The sequence below is a fragment of the Pteropus vampyrus genome, unplaced genomic scaffold (genome assembly GCF_000151845.1).
Source record: "Pteropus vampyrus isolate Shadow unplaced genomic scaffold, Pvam_2.0 Scaffold2, whole genome shotgun sequence".
Classification (NCBI taxonomy): domain Eukaryota; kingdom Metazoa; phylum Chordata; class Mammalia; order Chiroptera; family Pteropodidae; genus Pteropus; species Pteropus vampyrus.
Genome location: NW_011888783.1, coordinates 28,340,492 through 28,354,533, shown reverse-complemented (window position 1 = coordinate 28,354,533; position 14,042 = coordinate 28,340,492). Strand labels below are relative to the sequence as shown.

At 39.2% G+C, this 14,042-nt stretch overlaps 2 protein-coding genes across 2 annotated transcripts in view; one reads left to right on the top strand and one right to left on the bottom strand.

Annotated features, from left to right (window-relative positions):
* CCDC148 (coiled-coil domain containing 148) overlaps positions 1–7,800 on the bottom strand; it is a 198,471-nt gene extending 190,671 nt beyond the window's left edge. The window contains exon 1 of the mRNA XM_011359026.2: positions 7,259–7,800. The gene's annotated coding sequence lies outside the window, so the exon portion shown is untranslated. The remainder of the gene's footprint in view (positions 1–7,258) is intronic.
* Positions 7,801–7,945: 145 nt separating this feature from the next.
* PKP4 (plakophilin 4) overlaps positions 7,946–14,042 on the top strand; it is a 245,270-nt gene continuing 239,173 nt past the window's right edge. The window contains exon 1 of the mRNA XM_023528486.1: positions 7,946–8,068. The gene's annotated coding sequence lies outside the window, so the exon portion shown is untranslated. The remainder of the gene's footprint in view (positions 8,069–14,042) is intronic.

Sequence of the window (14,042 nt, the reverse complement as noted above, 5' to 3'; positions counted from 1 at the left end):
TAGTACCAATCGGCAATTTATGAGATTTCCAGTTTTCCTACATCCTTGTCATCACTTGGTATTGTCAATCTTTTGCTTATATTCATTCTAGTGGTTGTGCAGCGGTATTGTACTGTGGTTTCAAGGTGTGTTTCCCTAATAATTAATCACATTGATCATCTTTTTGTGTGTTTATTAATCATTTGTATAACTTTTGTTGAAATGCCTATTCAAATACTTTGCACATTTTTAACTGATCTATGTCCTTTATCAGATTATGATTAGCAAATATTTTTTCCTAGTCTGTAGCTTGTCCTTCATTTTCTCACTGTGTTCTGAAGGACAAAACTTTTATTTTTTATTAAGTGCAATTTATCAATTTCTTTTATGGATTATGATGCAGTATCATATCTCAGAAATCTTTATTTAAAGCAAAGTCAAAGATTTTGTACTATGTTTTCTTCTAGAAATCTTATAGTTTTAGTCCTTAGCTCTATAAAGTACTGCCAAGACTATATTCTATTATTGTAACTTTACAGTAACTTTTGAAATTGGATATTGTAATTCCTTTGTTGTTTTTGGCGATATTCTTGTTCTCATGTATGTCCATTTAAAGACTGGCATGTCGATTTCTACAAAAATATGCTTGCTGGGATTTTGATAGGGATCACATTGAATCTATAGATCTTGTACTTCTTTTGTAAAATTTATTCCTAAGTAGCATATTCTTTTTCATGTTACTATGAATGAAATTATTTTCTATAGTTTATTTTGAATTGCTAATTCCTAGCATATAAAAATACAATTGATTTTTGTATATTAGTCTTGTATCTTATGACCATTCTAAATTCAGTTATTACTTCTAATATTACTATTTTTTGGTAATTCTTTAGGATTGTCTATGTATAGGATTGTGTCATCTATGAATAAAGACAGCTTTAATTTTTTTCCCAATCTATATGTCTTTATTTTTTCCCTTATTACATGGCTACCATAGTGTTAAATAGAAGAGATGAGAGTGGACATTATTTTATTTTCAACCTTAGGGAGAAAACATTCAGTCTTTTATCACAAATGTGATGTTAGATGTAGGTTTTTCATAGATGTACTTTAGCAAATTGAGGAAATGCTCTTCTATTACTAATTTGTTGAGCATTTTTATCACGAATAGATATTGGATCTTGTCAACTGCTTTTCTACATCAATTTTCATCATTTTTTCTTTTCTTATTTTAAAAATCTACTAAACTACAGAAAAATATGGCAGTTTTTGACTTCTTGTTCCTGACAAAGTAATGTACTAGCAGGTGCTTTTGATTTTCTCTCCTAGTCCAACCCCAGAGATGCACAGAAGCTGTAACCAGCTATGTGGAAGTCCTATGGTGACACTTAGCTGACCTGGTGTATAATGGAAATAGGGCTCCAGAATGGAAAGGGGCAGGTACAATGATTGGAGTACAGGATGTGGAGAGAGCTCTTGCATGCGATTTATTTTCTTTCTGCTATTACTCTAGTTAGCTTATTGTCAGAGTTAAGAAAACAATGAGGTCATATTTTCCAAGAACTTATTTTGAGAGAATAACTTCAAATCTAGTATTTTAAATAACATTTTAGTGTAGTGATCATTTGATATTCCAGAGTTGGCATTGAGCCAAGAGCTGCTTTACAAATGGAGATTGCTGATTTGTCAGGTGCCCTGAATCTTTCTGAGAGCCTTCTTTTGCTTTGGGCTTCACTCAAAGCTGGTAGCTGTGTGGGTTCTGTATAGTGAGTAACACACTTTCGACATAGGTTCATTTATGAGGACTGTCACCTTCATTTTTGACAGATCATTTTGCTAGATATAGAATTCTTGATTGAGATGTTTTTCTTAGCACTTTCAATAGGTCCTTTACTGCCTTCTGGTTTCTTTTGTTTCTCATAAGCCAGCTGTTAATTTTATTGTGGTACCCTTGTATATGAGTTGTTATCCTCTTGTTGCTTCAAAATTTTTTCATCTTTGCCTTTCAGTAATCTATGATGTACCTAATTGTAGCTCTGCTTATTCTGTTTAGGATTACTGAATTTCATGGATCTGTATATTAAAATTTTGATGAAATTTGGGCACTTTTAAGCCATTGCTCCTTCGTATATTTTTTATATACTTTTCTAACCCTCCATTTATTTTTGTTTTTCAAGCTACTCCACAAGTTTCAGAGGCTATGTTTTGTTCTTCAAGCTACCCCACAAGTTTCAGAGGCTATTTTTCCTTCAATCTTATTTTTCTTTTTGTTCTTCAGATTGGATAGTTTCTGTTGGTCTAGACTTTCCATTTGGTTCTTTTTCATAGTTTCTGTTTCTCTGTTGAGAGACCCTATGTGTCATTTTTCCTTCAAGTTTTTCAGCATATTTATAGTAGCTCTTTTGAATTAGTTGTCAACTAAATCCAACAAGGGGGCCATTCAGTGTGCCTATTGGTGACATATTTTCCTAAATCTGGGTTGCACTCTCTTGTTTTGTTTTGTTTTGCAAATCTCATAATTTTTGGTTGAAAACTGGATATTGTAGATAAAAGAGTATAGAATTTTGGACAAAGTCTGGTTTTCCTCCTGACAGTCTTTTTTTTTTTTTTTTTTAATTGCTGGAACTTAAACTTCATAATCTGTTTCCCCTGAGTTGTGGAGCCACTGACATATCTGATAAATGTTTCTTATTTTTATTTTCTTCAGTTGAGTTCCTAAAAAATTAGTATAAAATAAATATGAATTCTAATATAGTCTTCTGATACCAATGAAGTTGTAAAATGATCCTACCTTGAAAAAGCAATCATATTGCTCATCTTCTCAAAGTTCTTATCTTGCTCTCAACTTTAAAGGAAAAGAACTGAGAATTGAATATAAGACTTTGAGGTTGGGGAGTGGGATGGAATAGATACCACACTACATAAAGCTCTTTTACTCAACTTAGGTTGGCAATATTTAGAATTAGACAGAATATTCATTTTATATTCTTTGCTTGTTAGAACATTTTAGACTGTTGCTCTTCATAGTCCAAGAAGATAGTCATAATATATGTTTGTTTTGTAAAATATTCACATGATATTTTAGTGAAACTTTTTGATTTTAAGGAAAAGAGACTCACTAAAGACAAGCCAGAAAAAGAATGTTTTAGGGGTAATTATAAGAAACAGAAATCTTATGGGACAATAAAAAATGAAGTATATTCTGGTTTCATGAGGGAGAATAGTAACCCAGAAAACATGAGGACCAAGGCAGTTGCTCTCTCTGGCTCACTTGTTCTTAATTCCAAATTAAAGGAAGGGAAAAATCTGATTGGCACTGTTGCAGTGCCAATGAATTGGCTACATTTGAATCAGGTCGCCACCATGGTTGATATCATGGCCAGAGATGCAAGATCATGAGGCACGCAGGGCTGCCTACTTCAAGGGTTGTGGATATAGGTACTTGGAAACATGTCTGTTATACTTACCAGATGTTTGATGCCTTTCACATTTTATGAAGTTGTTAAATTCTCATGATACTATTCTGTTACAAAGGACAGAGTAAGCTGAATATTTCAAATGGAAAAAATGTAGGTAACCCTTATTTAACCTGCTCGACAAAGCTGAGTTTCAATTATTTTCCCTCATACACAGAATTTTATAGCTTTAGCTCTGAATAGAACGTCATGCTAAAGCACATGCAACCAGTTCTCACACAGGTCCGCTTCCTCATAGAGGCATCCAGATAAGTCCTGGTAGAGATGAGATGTGAAGCCCTTCTTTCTTAGGAGGCTACATGACAAAAACCTCTACTCCACTCTGCCACATATTACTTCACTTTTCCACTTTGAACCGCTAGTCTCATCTTTTTCTAATTACCTCCCAATATTACTAATTCCAATTTTTTACCGTTGAAAGTCAAATTCCTCCAAAAACTAAAAAAAGGATTAATGAACGTTGGCTTTTCTTACTGTGGGAAGTACTTCAGTAGTCTAAGGCACTGTGAAGGATATAGTCATGACCATGATATATATTCTATTCTCTAGGAGAGAAGGCTCACATACAAAGTATACCATGGGATAGAGAGTGGTAAGTGCCACAATGATATATTAAAGCAGAAATCATCCTCTCCAGAGTAAGGGTAAGGTCAGGAAATTTTCAGAAAAATCTTTACAGCTCTAACTATTGAACTGGGCCATTAAGGGCAGGGGAGGATTTGTATATTCAGAGAATGGGCTGGATAGGGCTCAGACAATTCTGAAATCTTGAGCAGAACTATTATTAAGCGCTAGCATCTCTTCTTAGGACCAGTTTATTCCAATGCTTTCTTTCCTTAATTTGCATCCTGCCTAAGTTTTAACATTCCTTTTAATAACAAAACAAAACAAAGAAACAAAAACCCTCTAGTGGTTATCAGTGTACTTTTTGGAGTATTATCTTCACTGCTCCCACCTTCCCTATAGGCATTTTAGAATGAGAAGAGACATTCTCATGCTCCTGCCTCACCCCTTTTCCTTGCTGCCTCTGCTAATATGAAAATAGCAAACATTGGAAAGTTACAAAGTTTTCATAATCCTGAAAAATTCGGGTTGACTTCTTTCTGCGATGGTAACTGAAAAGTTCCCTGGCTTTTTGCTGTTTACATTCGTTCTTGAGGGTGGAGCTCACCAAACTTCTCCCTACTTTCCAACATTCCTTACTTGCCCTAGGCCCACTTCTACTTCCCAGTAATTAGACCTACCCCGGTGGGGCGGCTAGCAGGTAAAAACTTCCCCTTCTCAAATAGATCATTTGCATTTCTATGGACCCTCAAGGCGGGAGACAATGGTTTCTAACCTTCACTGAAAACCAGGAATTCAGGCACTGCAATTTGCAAGAAAAGAGCGCTTTTGTAGGAGAGAACTTCATGGCAAAATGAGTTAGGATTTTGAGGAGAAAGTGCACAATCTTCAGAATCATTTCGGTTGTTTTAAGGACCGTTGGGGGTGAAAAAATAGAAGTCTCGAGAAATTCCCTTCAGACTGTTTCTTGGTGAAAGGAAAGGCCAATAGATGGAGGTAGGATAGAAGGAAGGTAGTTTTACAAAAGGTCACATATTTAAGGCATAGTGAAAAAAAAAATTAGAGGGAAAGATGTAACACATACCCTAAGAGAGAAATTATAATCAGCAGAGCAAAATCCTGCAGGAGGAAGAATGACCATGTTTAGGAGAACAAGTATGAGCTTGTTCTTTTCTAAGTATGAGCTTAGAAAAGAAAAGGGTGGACACCTCTTCTTAGCTAGGACTGAAGAAAGTGATGAAGTGTAAAAACTGAGGCTGAGGTTTAGGAAAGTTAAATAGAGACAGCTCATGGCGGATGCCTCAGTCAAGTGTGAGGCAAAATCATCTGCAGAATTGGAAGAAGACCAAGTATAGTGGGGTCTTAAGGACAGCAGAAATAGGACAGGTTTGGGAGAAGTGCCCTGGATAATGTCCCTGGATAAGCGTCCCGGATAACCAACCTACTGATGAGGAAAGGAATTTAGAGAATCAGTGAAGACCCAGCCAAGGCTGGATAGCATAAACTTTTAGTGGAATAAAATTTCTTAACCCTATCCAGCAATGCTTGGTAGTGCATGAGCAGGTTCAACAGAAAACTTTCAACCAAGTATAAAAATTATGAAAAAATAATGTTGAATGAAAATATTTTAGGGAACATTACTCATGGTGAACTTCAGTAACATCTTAATCATTCATTACAAACTTGAAATACACAATATCAAAACACTCTTCAAATATGTGACCTGACAATAACACAAGATTATTGGAGTAAAAAAAAAAAAATCAATTAGTTCTTATTTTCTTCTTTCCATGATAGCCCAAGGCATGAAAAAAGGAAATATAATTTTTCCTTTATATTAGACACATTTTCCTTTCATCCAGTATTTTTTTTTAAAAAAACCCAAATCATTGGTATCTCGTTAGTACGTTAAAAATGAGTCTTATTTATAAAAATTTGTATTTTACTTTTTCTAATCTTCTATAAACAAGGGCGCGCGCGCGCGCACACACACACACACACACACACACACACACACACACTCCAAAAGCCAAAAATCAAAAACAGGATGATCTAGTTTCCATGATGGCAAAGCATGAGACAGCACTCCAAGGCCCCTAGTGATTCAAATTCTGAAAATATTTAGGGGGGATGCTCACATGTTCAGCTGTTTTGTTCTGCAGTCCAACATTGCATAAGATTATCGGTTAAGTTCAAATTTTACTATAAATTGTCGGAGATATTTTTCCAATCAAGGTACTACATTAATATTTCCTATCTATGTTTGTATCCTCAAATACAGTAAGATAAAGAAACAACAGCAAAGCACATTGTCCAACTTAAAATTCAGGACAATAGTTAAACATACGTAGTTTGAACACATATTAATCATTTTCTCTAAACAAAATATTTATAATTTCCAAAATCCTATTTGCTTTTTTTTTCACAATATGGTCCCCCCAGCTTGAGGGGGCAGTAACATAAAGACAGTTTTCTTACTAAAGAGATCAGTATAAAAAATGGGAAAATCATCAAAGAAGGAACCTCGGAATATCAGTGGCCATTTGATAGAGCAATACAATGCTTAAAAGCCTCATATATTCATGAAGTCCCACTTTAATAGCCAGTATCTAAATATGGAAGTTATTTACAAAATCATCTAGTATTGACAAATTAGTATAAAGTAACTTTAAATAAAAGCAAAGATTTATTATTAAAGCTCAAGATTTTTGCATGTACTTATTCCATAGCTCAGTGTTTTTCATCAAATTTAGAAATAAACTGGAAAATACCCATAAAAATCCATCAACTGTAATCTAGTTCCTTTACTCTCTTGTGAAATCATTAGAAGCATGGATTGACTCTGTCACTTGTGCCTTTCCCCACCCTTTTAACCTCTTAGGGGAAAGAGCAAACACCTGTCAAGTTCACAGCGCAGAATGCATACACAGATGGGTGTTTAACCAATATCCTTCAACAAAGAGATTGAAGGTTTGCTTTGGGAAACAGGGAACACATTACTTTATGTGTTGAGCTGATGACATCCATTATACAATATGTCAGCCTGTTTCCTTGCCAAAATATCATCCAAAAGAAATCCTTTTTGAGTCTTTTTTGGGTTGAGTTATAAGTTTGGAGACCCAAAATTTTGAGGCAAGATCCGCCCCAGGTTAGGAGTGGTTGGGAAGAACAAGTAGAATTCAGGCGTTTCAGTGACGTCAGGAAGAAGCAGCGATTTAAGGGATGGGGTGCAGACTCACCTGGATAAGCAGAAGCTGCACATATGTCAAAGGTCAAAGGGCATAGCCTCATGGGCTCCCAAACGCGGGAAAAGTGAAACGCCCACTCCTAGGCTCTCACCTTCAAAGATTCGTTTAGGGGTTCAGTTGTTCCTGCCTTTGACGCCAGGGACCAACTCTACCTTTTACAGCTGGAGCTGACCGGAATGCAAAGCAAAAGCTGCGTCAGATTTCAGAACCAGCTCCTGGGAATACCCCTGTTCTTCTTTCCCCCACCTCCTCCCGCGCCCAAAGCTAGAGACACCTTCATCCTCACTCCCCACTTTCTCCAGGCCCTTTCGCTCTTAACAGCATCGGTCTCTATGGCGACCTGAAACCGCAGTTCCCATTGGCCCGTTCAATATGAGGGCCGGGCCAATGGGGAGGGCCAGCCTTTTTCTTCTGACCAATGGGGTTGGCGTGGAGCAGGTCCGGAGACGGCGGCGTGCTGACGTTCCCGGGAGCCTGGGGCTGGCTGGGCAGGCGGGCTAGTGGCTGGGCGGGCGGTGGCGGCGGCCTCTGGGCAGTAGAGGGGGCTCCGGGGCTGAGTCTGTGTTGTTGCTGGCCGCGGAGGCGGCACCATGGGCACGGGGTAGAGGGGCAAGTTGGCCACCGCCGCCGCCGGGGGTGGTGGGAAAGCCGCTTCGGGGGAGGGGGAGGGTGGGAGAGGGAGGGAAGGGCAGCCGCTCGGCCGCGGCACTTTTTTAATATTTTCGGGTGCCGCAGCGCCGACTCCTTGGCGCTGATGTCTCTGATCCCCGGAGCGACGACGGCCGCTGCCTAACCTGGAAAGTAAGTGTGCGGGCTAGCGGGAGAGCGCGCAGACTCCTGCCCTCGAGACCCCTGGCCCTCGCCCCCTCGCACCCCAGCCAGGACCTGCCTCCGAGGGCGCGGGGGGGACGGGCGCCTCCCTCCCGTTACTCCATCCCCACCGCCTCGCGGCCGCCTCGGCTTTCCTGCCCCACCTCGTGTTCCTGCCCGCACTCGCCTGGTTGCTCCCCTCCCCCCGGCAGGCGCACAAGTTTCACCCTCCATTTGCTTTTCCCGGTGATTACTCTCCCCGGGTCTCTCCTACACACCGCACATGACCCCTGCCCACATTGGCCTTTTCGGATCCAGAGCCCCCAGCCTCTAACTTGAGGGCCACGCCGAGCCCTCCTGGACCTCTGCCCAGAGGCTTCCCTGCTCTTGCCCGCCTGGCACGCCGCCCCGCGCCCCTAACACCCCGAGGCGCCCGCCTTCTCCGGCTTTCAGGGCCGTCTGTCGCTCCTTCCCGCCCCAGATCCTGCATCCTGGCCCTCTCCTCTCCCTCTCACGCCCCTGCTGCCTGGGTAGTCTAGCGTTTGCCCCCTGAGTTCCACGCTCCTGCGGGCTGTGCCCACCCCGCTCTGTCTAGTGTGCTCCTCTCTCCCCACCGCGTATGTTCACGCTCCACCCCACCCGGTTCCCCAGCCCCGAGCTTCCCCGGCTGTCCTCCTGCGCCGCCGCTTCCTTCTTTCCCTGCCAGGAGTTGAAGCGGAGCTGCGGCAACCCCCCCTGGCGGATCGAGTGTCCCTGCTGGGCGCTGGGACTGCCCGGCTCTCTCCCCTTTTCCCCCTACCGGGAAAGCGAGGGTTGAGCGGCAGGGCCGGGATTTGGCTGCGTGTTGGCTGAGTGCGACAAACAGCGAGCGCAGGCAGCGGAGGCGCCGCAGCTGCCGCGGCTGCTCCGGGCGCAGCAATAGGCAGGTGTCTGTCCGAGGGGGGGGGGGCGGGGGGACGCACTCCACGGGCTCCTCGATTGGCGACACATTTGTGCAGGAATGCGAGGAATGCACCAGGGGCATAGTCCACAGGGCCCGCCGCGGCTGCAGTAGCTCTTCCCTGGCCCAGCTCCCGCCGCGCAGCCAGAGGTCACCGGAGCATCTTCGGAGCTGGTGAGGTTCGCTCCACTCTTCTCCCCTTGCCTCTCTCCATGCGGCAGAGAGGGCGGCGGAGGGGAAGCGCGGCAGTTCTCTTGGGTATTATCTAGCCTTTTGCCTGGGTTTTTGCTGCATTGGTCTCCAGGACCACGAATTGGGGGTCGATGGCAGTGTAGCCAAGGTTATTGATCATTGCAGAAGGTTCTTGGCAAGTTTGGTTTGCAAGGTTTTAATTGTGCCTGTTTTTTCTGAGGGTTTTCTGAAAACCTGCAAAAAAGGGTGCCGAAGGTTCTTAGAGTAATGAGCTTGCAGCCAACGTATTTTAGCTCTATCAAAAAATGCCTGTTAATGCTCGTGGACGGGGATGTTCTGCAAAAGAGATCTTGAATGCATCACTTTACTGTTATAAGAATTGTAATTTTTCTTCTCATACTGGGCTGTGTTTAGACCTCTTATAATATATAATGAATAGAAACAGAGAAGCAGTGTTTTGTCAGAGATGGGACAGATAGAACTGTCTGGTACAGTTAAATTCGGGGCGTGTCAGTTACCATTGAAAGTAACACTGGGACAACATAATCATGTATATTTAAAAATGTAATTTATTAGTTGAGATTTCAGTTCTTTCTCTGTTACTGAGTTTGAAAAAATAATACAGTCCTACAACTTTCAAAGAATTGCTATTTTGTGTAAAATCAATAATGATTAGTATACATTTTAGTCAAATTTTATTTTCCTTAGTACAGAAAAGCAAATTTTAGACAGAAGACACTTTTCTAGAATTGGGCTTAGATTCTTTTATTTACAAAGGGAAAGTAGATTACTGCTTTTCTTTTTGAATGCAGTATATTGCTATAGAAGTATCTTCATTTCTGGTGCCTGTGAAACAGTTATGGAAAATGGCAACTTGAAAATGAGAACAATGTCCAAAATAAGTGTTTCTGTTGAGAAGCGTACTATGTGTGCTTTTATTTGACAGTTTACTTTGGAGTTTGAGTTTGCTATAAGCTTCTCCACACTTTATTTGTTTTGGATTCAGGAATATAATAAGTTGATTGTCCAGCTATCTTCCAACATCTGTTTTGGGTGGATCAAGGGCATTGAAAAGTATGATGAGCACCTTTTAATTAAGAACACAATGGAAAGGAGAAAGAGAAAAGGAAAAAAAAAAGCTTTTGCGTTGGCAAAAGTTGTGTTTTTTGGCTGCTACACTGTTTTTCAGGTATGCCCATAATAAGTGGACCTTCTAATTTAGAGGTTTAACTCTAAATAATAGTTAGCCACACTGTGTAAGATATTGGGAGGTGTTTGTAAATGCCAACAGGAAATATTATGTAACAGTATCATATTACAGTGGAGTTTAATACGTGTTTATTTTGATTTGATATGAAGATTAGAAGGTAAAAACCCATTTAATTTCTCTGTTATATTAGGAATTGAAATAATCCGTTGAAGTATATAGATAACGTATATACATGGTTGTGCAGGTAGTTTTACTCATTCAAGTAAAGGTAGGCTTTTAGTTAGAAATTTATTCTATAGTTAATAGATATTTGAAGAAGAGAAGAAGTTTTAACACAGGTGATCATTCACAGTCAAAAACAGCATACACTGTGTTTTGACTAAGTACATTCCTTCTGCACCCCCCACTATTATGTAAGGAGAAGGTGCTGCATTTCATGTTTATATGTTATACTGAAGATCCTAATTTGGGGAACAAAGTATCCAGTTATCTTAATTCTCATCTTTAGAGGGAGATAGGGGAGCAAGATAGTGATGAGAGCATAAGAGAAGATAAGCAGAAGCAGCTGGTATTCATCCAGAAAAAAATATATATGTTGTTGCTGCATTTACAAGCTGAATAAACCAAATGTAATTCAATGAATAGTTCTCACATCATAATTTGAATTTAAAGAAACTATTACCAAACTCAGTTTAATAAAAAGTTTAGCAATTGTATGGCTTGAAGTATTTGGATTAAGTCTATATATAAAGTCAGAAATGAAATTTTCTTCCTTTTCTGAGCTACACAAACTGGGAAAGTAAATTTAATTAACTTTATTTAAATCCACTTAATTTTTAAAAATCCAATTATTGCCAGATTTAAAACTAGATGATTTCCTTACTGCTGACCAGGAATTGATTGAAATAGAGAATTTTCATACCCTGGATGATGCCGTTCATATGTTAACTCCAGTCTTTCACCTTACAGCTTTGAAATATTATATTTTGAGAATGCTCTATAATGTTTTTTCTGTTTCATTCAAGAGGTAAATCCCTAAATTGCTTAATTCAAAAATGGACATCATTTTTAACTGGGAGATAAAATAGAGGTTATTCTAGGGCATAAACATCCATAGAATTGTATGTCACTTTGGGAATTTGCCTTCACACCTTCAGTATACTGGGAGATAATTACTTCTTCAATGTGTTAAATGGTTTTGTAGTGCCTTTCTTGCACTGAAGGGGGAAGAAGAATTTGAAACACCAGTGGACTTGATATGTTCGGAAAAGTAACTATTTCACGCCCAAAATGTGACTGCAAAGAGCTGCAAACAGAGAGAAAGTCTTTAAGCATACCTGAATAAGGCTTCATATACTGCCAGTAAGTGATGATAGCAGTCAGCAGGTCAGTTTGATGTCCAGCAGTAAGAAATAACAGGCTTCTTTTAGGGTGAGATCACACCCTGAGTCACAAGGAGCAATAATTCATGTGCTTGCTGGTTTCAATTGAGAAGTTGTACTGCATTCAAATGTTGCTCACATGCCTCTTTAATAATTAAATAGAATAATGTTACTCTTTTGGGGGCTATGTTACCATAACTAAATTGTTACATTTCAGTTAAACTTAGATAGTCCACTTTTCATTGATCTAAATTATTTTTTTTTCTTTTTATAATTTAGACTTATTTGATACACCAATAAATGTTGGCTACATTGCTGATCATTTATTGTTCATAGACTTGGTAATATAGTTATTATGGCTCATATATAGTGATTTATAGCAGATGATAAAATGTCGTTAGAGATAAGATTGTAGATTTTTAGCATTATAAAATATATAAATTAAAACATGGAAGTATCTGAATTTTTTAAGTCATATCATTGTGAGGCATTTTTCCTGAACCATATAATACCTGCTGATTGGGTAGATATCAATCCCTGTAGGCACATATATAGCCCTCACAAAGTTCAGAACTCATGAATGAAGGGTGAGGAGGGAGGAAGCTAGGGGAACCAGTAACCCTCTTTTTTCAACAGCTGAGGCATGTTTGACTTCTGTAGTTATTGTCTGTATTAAACATAAATTTAGCTGATTTGCAAATATCCAAAGGTGTTTATTCTGTGCTTCTCTAATCTGGATCCCCTCCCTGCCTCCCCGCCCCCTCCTTACCCCACCAGTAATGAATGCATCTCTCTACTTGGAGAGGCAGAGAAAGCCCCTTTTCAGGGTCCATTAGATAGAATATAGTAGTTGGTGCCTAGTGTTCCAGGTTGAATTTAGAGTGGATTTGGGTTTTTGTCATAAAATAATTTTATAGGAAAGTTGTTACATAAAATGTGTAGTGGAAATGGAGCTGTCAGGGTGTTATGCAGGCAGGCTTTGAGAGCCTGGCCTGGAGCTTAGAATACAGTTATTCATAGACACCCACAACCCATTTACAAATAGACTTTTAAGACACTGGGTAGATGTTGTCCAAAATTCTGGTCTACTATAAATTCTCTCTTAAATTGCAGACATGAGAGGAAGATGAAAAGCACCCTAAGCCGGAAATTAGATCTGCCAGTAAACCTTATGACCTCCACAAACCATTTAACATTTGGGTTATAGCTTCATTCTTTTTAAAAATGCAGGGTTTGGATTGCATTGATCTAAGATACATTTCATCTCAAGGTTCTCAGTTCTCAGTATCTTTTTTTTTTTTTTTAAAGAAAAAAATGGTTTCCTAAACATTCATGTATATAATCAGTCCTATTCCCCCTCTTATCCTAAATTATAGAAACAAGGAGTTGGGATTCTCTTTTGAAACTTTTGAGTCTCCTTCATATTTATCTTAAATAGCTTTCTTTTCATTTTCTTCTTTTTTTTTTTTTAACAGTATCATTTTGGGAAGTGAAGGGAAGGGATTAAAGTATATATTTTCAGGATCTTGCTGTCTGCTTCCACCAAGATTAACTATGGTAGTTTAGGCCAGGGAAAGTCCTTGGGATTTCACCTTCACCTTGAGTGAAACCCATGAGAAGTACCATTAAGACAATGAGGCAGGTATTATGGTTAGCAGCCAGACTGTCATAGTTCAATTCTGGCACTTCTATTTGCTAGGTGTGTAACTTGGTAGATTGATTATATAATCTCCTAGACCTCATTTTGCTTATCTGTAAAATGGAATGATTAAAGTATCTAGATACTTTATGTGGTTATTGTGATAACTAAAGGAGTTAATATGTGTAAAGCAATTATAATAGGGCCTGGCTCAGGGCCAGTACTTAATACATTTAAGTCATTGGTTTTATTCTTACACCACGGTACGTATGATGCTTTCTGTAGCATCTTCTATATGCCAGGCAAATTATTGGTTTGCTTTCTGTTATCTTAGTCAATATGATTATGAGAAGTAAACTATTAATAAAAAATTATTATGAGCTTGCTAGTTTGTAAGAGATTGCCTGTAAGGAAGAGAATCCAGAAAAATAAATCAAATATGGGCCCTTTTTAAAATGGGACAGTTATAGCTTCTTTGTGTAGGTAATACTTAGAGGCATGTAAACACAACTCCCATGTAGGAAGTTTGGGTAAATACAACTTAGTAAACTGTAAGGTTTAAAAAGTGAAGACTGATAGTATCATATTGCAGGAGCCACAAG